The 6,078-nt window shown below is 42.1% G+C and overlaps 1 long non-coding RNA gene across 1 annotated transcript in view; it reads right to left on the bottom strand.

The window, feature by feature from the left end:
* Positions 1 to 277: 277 nt before the first annotated feature.
* LOC109513049 (uncharacterized) overlaps positions 278 to 6,078 on the bottom strand; it is a 9,907-nt gene continuing 4,106 nt past the window's right edge. Inside the window, exons 2-3 of the long non-coding RNA XR_002167646.1 lie at positions 1,956 to 1,957; positions 278 to 520 (exon numbers count right to left, since the gene is read on the bottom strand). This is a non-coding gene — a long non-coding RNA (uncharacterized LOC109513049). The remainder of the gene's footprint in view (positions 521 to 1,955; positions 1,958 to 6,078) is intronic.

The raw sequence follows: 6,078 nt of genomic DNA, 5'->3' as shown, positions 1-6,078 counted from the left end.
ATCAATGAAGGTGTTAACCTCCAACCACTATGCCCTCTCTAGTGTCCTCAGAACTGCTCCCAGCTCTCTGGGCTCTCTGTTTTCTCCTAATTTTTGAGTTTCTTGGACGTGTAATTGTTTCGATGGGTCGCCATCGTCAACTACTACCAAATGAAATCAGAAATCTGCCTTTCTGTTGGATATCTAAAGCGACAACTGTCTCTGAATTCGCTATAACCTGGTTCAAATATTAGTGTGGCATACTAGCCATCTGTGAGTTTATTCCCCTCCCCCTCCCTTTTTTTTTTTTTTTTGTGAAGGGGAAAAGGGCAACGCAACAATGAGGTGTTGAGATGTGCCTTCAACCATTCCATCTGCCGCACTGATCCCTTCTGATTCGAATGTCAGATCGGGTTCATGTTTGGTTTTGTCTCATTTCTCAGTTCGTTCTGCTGACATTGTAAACACTTTCAAACAGACAAATGCAGCCATTGTGACAAGTAGGGACCATTCAAGGGACTGTCTAACACAATGTTATCAACTCGCCCCCTTCCATGCTGTTTACGACTGCATGGAGGGTCCCTGAAGAGCTCACACAGTGATTAGAGTGCCTCTCTGTTAATAAACGCGGTGTATATTTTACCTTAATTCATTCAATTAGCATTGTCCACTTTTTTTTTTCTTCAAACTCTTGCCTTATTCTTACAAATTGTTCTTCAATCCTTGTGTTCGCTCTACTTACTCCCGCTACTTCTTTCAATCTTTACACGCACATACAAAAACTTCCTTTCAACATACTCATCTGTTTAAATGTTAGACAAAGAAACAAACAAACACCCAATAGGAAGCTGTAATAAGGTTACAGGGTTAAATACTGTGCATCTTTCAGCGTTAAATTGGATCGAGAATACAATATAGCCATGTGAGATTAATGTCTAGTAGGTGACAAAAACATGTTAGTGTGCACCAGCAGCTCATTCTTTCTCTTTTTTTCTCTCTCTAACACTCTTTCAACATGCAGAGCTTGCCCCATGCACTGTTCAAGGTTGCCAGGTGGCTTATATACCCAATGTCTATCCATGCATTGTCTAACAGAATCATTCGAGTAAGCGTAGAGAGCATTTTTCTTTTTTTCCCTGTCCTCGGTAAACACCACAGAGGGCATGGTTTTCAAAAATGCCTGCTGACCTTAAAACATGCAGTCATTCTAAATTAACAAAGCCAACTTCAAATTGCCCACACATGACCCTTAAACATAAACACCGATAAGATGGAAGATTTTGCTCTCGTGTTGAACTAAATTTAGAAAGCACAACCCAACTCAATGACAGCAAAGTTGAAAACGAATTAACATAAGGGGTGTTCACACGGCAGCATTTGCTCCGGTGCTGGGCCGGGGCTACCCCAGTAGAGCATTCACACGTGCAAAGTTACACCGGTGTAGTCCCTGAAAACAGCTTACTCCAGAGCCAATTTAACCCACCTCAGGGAGGTGGTTTAAAATTTTGCTCCGGAGCAAATGCTCGTTTGCGGGGCAGCACCGATGTAAAATGGTACGTGTGAACGCTACAATTTGCTCCGGAGCAAATGCTCGTTTGCGGGGGGAGTAGCCTCGCTACGCATGAGAAGAGTTGATTACATACGGCTAGAATGCGTTGCTTTTGTGCTCTGTCTCGGAGTTGTTTGTGTAGTTTATTCCGCTGTTGTGTGCTCACAACCCCCCCATAGAATTTATTTTGTGATTGCCTCTCTTGATTTTCTGTTTGGCGCATTATATGTTTGCTTTTCTGAGTGTCACTGAAGTCATCTTTGATTTACGTTTTCGGGGGCGGTCATTGAACGCCTCTCGAGCAGAAGGCACGGAGGACCGAGAAGGAGAAGGATGTGCCTGTAGTTGCTTGAGTTTAACAAATTAATAAAGTGTATGTTTTAAAAAGAACCAACACGACAGCTCTTTGTTTTCTATCGTTTTGCACCGCTGCAGAAACTGCCGTGTGAACGCAAGTGGGGCTGCATCGAGGCTGCACCGGCGCAAACACGCTCAGCGGCTTTGTACGTGTGAACGCTCCACAAAATTTGCTCCGGTGTAAGATATATCGCAACAAAATACATCGGTGCAGCACCGGAGCAAATGTGGGCCGTGTGAACACCCCTATAATTTCATAGCACAAGACCATCATTTCTCTCACATTAGCAGTCGTGATGGTTCTTATCAGTTTTCGAGAGAAATGTGCAGCATGTGGATGTAATCTACAAAACAATGTATTATAATCTTTATTTCACAGCAAATAGCAGCGTAACAGGAGCACTTATAAAACAAATAATTAAAAACCCACAAACATGTAACACTCACAAGTCATCCCAAATCAAGGCCTTCACTGCACACATGCATGTTCACCCTTCTTCCAGAAACCTAACAATCTCCCACATACGACCACTCACTATCATCTCCCCACCACTGTGTGTTTATGACTTACAAACAACCTTCTAAACATCCTGCGACGTTCTGGCTAATGTCGACTGAAACACATGATGACCACCTCTTTGCAGCATCACCGTGCCCAACCTCTCCTGCGTGTTTTTTTTTTCTTTCTTCAAATGCTAAACTCCCTTTTCAATTTACGTCTCGTCACCATCATTGTTTTCACTTGCCTTTCACCCTCGATAAGTATCCAAAACTGTGTGTCTCTACACCTATCCTCATCCATTTTCTATTAATCAGTATGACACATACTACACGTAGCGCCGGTTGATGAATTTAAGATTAACTGGTGGTAAGAAGTTCCCTTTTAATCCCATTAGATGCCGTACAAACTCTCTTCACGGGGCAAGATAGAAAACGAAACAAACATGAGACGCCCCAAGAGTCGCGCTTATCTACACACACGTAAAGATCAATAAAGCACACATTCTCATCGCAGACATAACTCTACAGACAAACTAAAATATTCACCTCGCTATCACTCTGAACCAAGTTAAGTATCTCCAACCTTTTAATCTCGTCATGAGCGAAACCACTTAACCTCATATACACCATCAATGTTTTTCTTTCACGCAACGCCGAACAGCCTGACATGCCCCACATGCCCCCCCCCCCACCCCCCTTCCGGTCGTGTCTCTCTCTATCCGCGAGTAAGTCACCTCTGCTCACCCCCTCCTTTTTTCTGTGCTCCATTGTGTACAAGTTGTGAGAACAGATCATTCGAGGTCAATCAAGCATATACTGAAATGAAACTTTAAAACATGATGATATTACGTTCGTCTTTCTCCATCACTCCATCCAATATATAACAAAATGTTTCGACCGACTCTGAGTCTCACACAGAAAGCAAATAAGAAATGTAATGTTATCTGTTAATAATGCAGCCCCAACTCTTGCTCGATCTGAGAAGGAAGCTTCCTGAATTCCAAAAGCTAAAAGAGCTTCAAAAAATTGAGGCATCTCCTGATAGAAACTTTGGATGGCAAATTTCAAGAAAAGGCTTTTTTGTTTTTTTAATTTTGGCCAGTTCTAACTGGTTTTTGCTTTCCTGTTTATTAGAAAAAACTGCCAAAACATATCTTTTGTTGGCTAACATGCATTAGGCAATCTTGCTTAGAGTACCTTTCCACTCCTTTGGTTTACATAAATGTCAAACAGTTAAAATTAGAATGTTAACGTATTGGAGAACATTTATAAAACATCTAATCATTGTTACATGTATACTATTAGCAAAGCTGATTGTGTGTGTATGTATCAATCCAAAACATACTACTTTCCTCACATGTAATGACAGACTTAAACACTTCAAAACATTTTCAACATATTTCTGAGATGTAAGGTCATGCGTTAAAATACTTATGAAATAAGTATTGTTTCTGAGTACATAAGCAAGGAGTGGATATGCAGTGATCCCTCGCTTATCGCGGTTAATGGGGACTGGGACACGGACTCGATAAGTGAAAAAACGCGAAGGAGGGTTTGCCACCGGGCTGCACCGCCTCTCGTATGAAGTGATATTGAATATCAATATGTTTATATCTTTGACGGTCAACGGGATTTCTTGCTAATGCGATATCCGCTTGGTTGTCATCATAAACCTTGGTTGGTGCATAGTTGTATTTATCCATACCCTTGAATCGCTGATGTAAATACATACACTCCTGGATAGCTGAAGCTAAGGCCATGTACTCTGCCTTGCAGGTAGATAGTGCAACAGTTGGCTTTTTTCTACTCTTCCATGAAATGAGAGAACCTCTGGTCCTTGTCAAAACTCGTTGAGTTTTGGAGTCCCTAGACTCATACAGGCTTAGAATACTCTTTTTAGGAAGACCAGAGAGCAGGCAGTAATCCAAGCGACAGGGAATAAAAACATGCATCAGCACTTCCTTGTTAGCCTGAGAGAGAAACGGGCGCACTCTGACTACATTCTTGAGATGATAAAAAAACAATCATAGTTATGTTTCTAAGATGAGAAATAAAACTAAGCTCGGTCAAAAATGACGCCCATGTTCTTCACACAATGTGTGGGTTTAATGTAAAAAATAATTTAATTGGACAAAAACTGGTTTCTCTAAAATCTTACTTAAAAATGGTAAGTTGGATGCAGGCCTGAAAGGATTAAAAACGCTGGGGTCCAAACAGCTCTTCTTCAGAAGGGGCTTCACTACCGCCGTTATAAAAAGCAGTAGGGGAAAAAACCCGTCCGAAGAGAGCAATTGACTATTTTCAAAATCTGTTCCTCAAAGAATCCATAAAATATCTTTAAAAGTGATGTGGGGATTGGATCTAAAAGGCAGGTTGTGGGATTTACCTGGGGCAAAACTCTCCAGTGTTTCCTCTGCTAAAAATAACTTCAGAGTTAAAAGACAAGACCTTATGTTGTCGATTTTACAACTGAAGTGGATTGCAAAGTCCTCACAGAGAGCATTTGTTGGTGTCTGTGGGGACTTTTTAGAATGTGAGCTGGTAAAAAGCTCAAAGGTGGAGAAAAAAAAGTCCGGGGTTAACTGTGATGAGATTAGAAAAGAAGGCTGTTCTTTCCTGATTCACTGTTTTACTGTAAGATTTGAGTTGCCTACATAATATGTCATAGTGAACTGTGAGTTTACTTTTTCTCCACCTCCTCTCTGCACTCCTGCATTGCCTTTTTGACCTCTGAACAACATCATTTCTCCACCAGAGTACAGTCTTTATTTTGATAGTTTTAATTAAAAGTGGAGCCACTGCATCTAGTGTTGATTTTAAGTTTCTGTTAAAATTATCAACAATGTGAGTGCATTTTAAGATCTTGATAAACTTTGCAGCCACTTCAGAAGTCAGGTAGTGTTGCCTTACTGTTCTCACCGGGGTCTCTTTATGATTAAAACTGGCGATGTTAGAATGTACACAGTAACGGTTTGACACAGTCAGGTCAACAACAGAGGTCACATCAATTGACAGGCCGTAAGTTCTGATCAGGTCCAGGGTTTGTCCTCAGTTGTGAGTCGGCTGTGAGACATGCTGTTTAAAATCAAAACAGTTGAAAAAGTTTAAGAATTCTCTGGACAATGGGTCCGAAATGTCATCCACGTGTACATTAAAATTCTGTGATAGGTGATATGTAAAATCGATTAAAACTGTGAAAATGTCAAAGTTTGGTTCGCATTGCTGGCAGTAGGTCAGAATCATTTCCAGTGAGGGTTGGACTCCGCCAAGGCTGCCCTTCGTCGCCGATTCTGTTCATAACCTTTATGGACAGAATATCTAGGCCAGGGGTGGCCAACCAGTCAGCGACTAAGAGCCAATTTTTTTTTACTGTGTTACTGCAAAGGGCCACATCGCGCACATGCGCGCGCGCGAGCGCACACACACACACACACACACACACACACACACACACACACCACGCGCACACACACGCGCACACACACACGCCCCCACACACACACACACACACACACACACACACGAGCTGCAGTAGTTACTACTTGGGTCAGCTTGCTACATATTTGACCGAAGATCGACTTTTGAAGCGAAGAACCTCCCGTCATCGACCCGATTGTGCACGTGCAAGCATACACACCAGTGTTGTGTCCAAGGACCGGCAACCCGAGGCCAAGGCCAAGGCCAAGGACTTG

This window comes from Hippocampus comes, unplaced genomic scaffold, assembly GCF_001891065.2.
Source record: "Hippocampus comes isolate QL1 unplaced genomic scaffold, H_comes_QL1_v1.1 scaffold180, whole genome shotgun sequence".
Classification (NCBI taxonomy): domain Eukaryota; kingdom Metazoa; phylum Chordata; class Actinopteri; order Syngnathiformes; family Syngnathidae; genus Hippocampus; species Hippocampus comes.
Note: the sequence above shows the minus strand (reverse complement) of the source record. Positions and strands in the feature narration are given on the sequence as shown.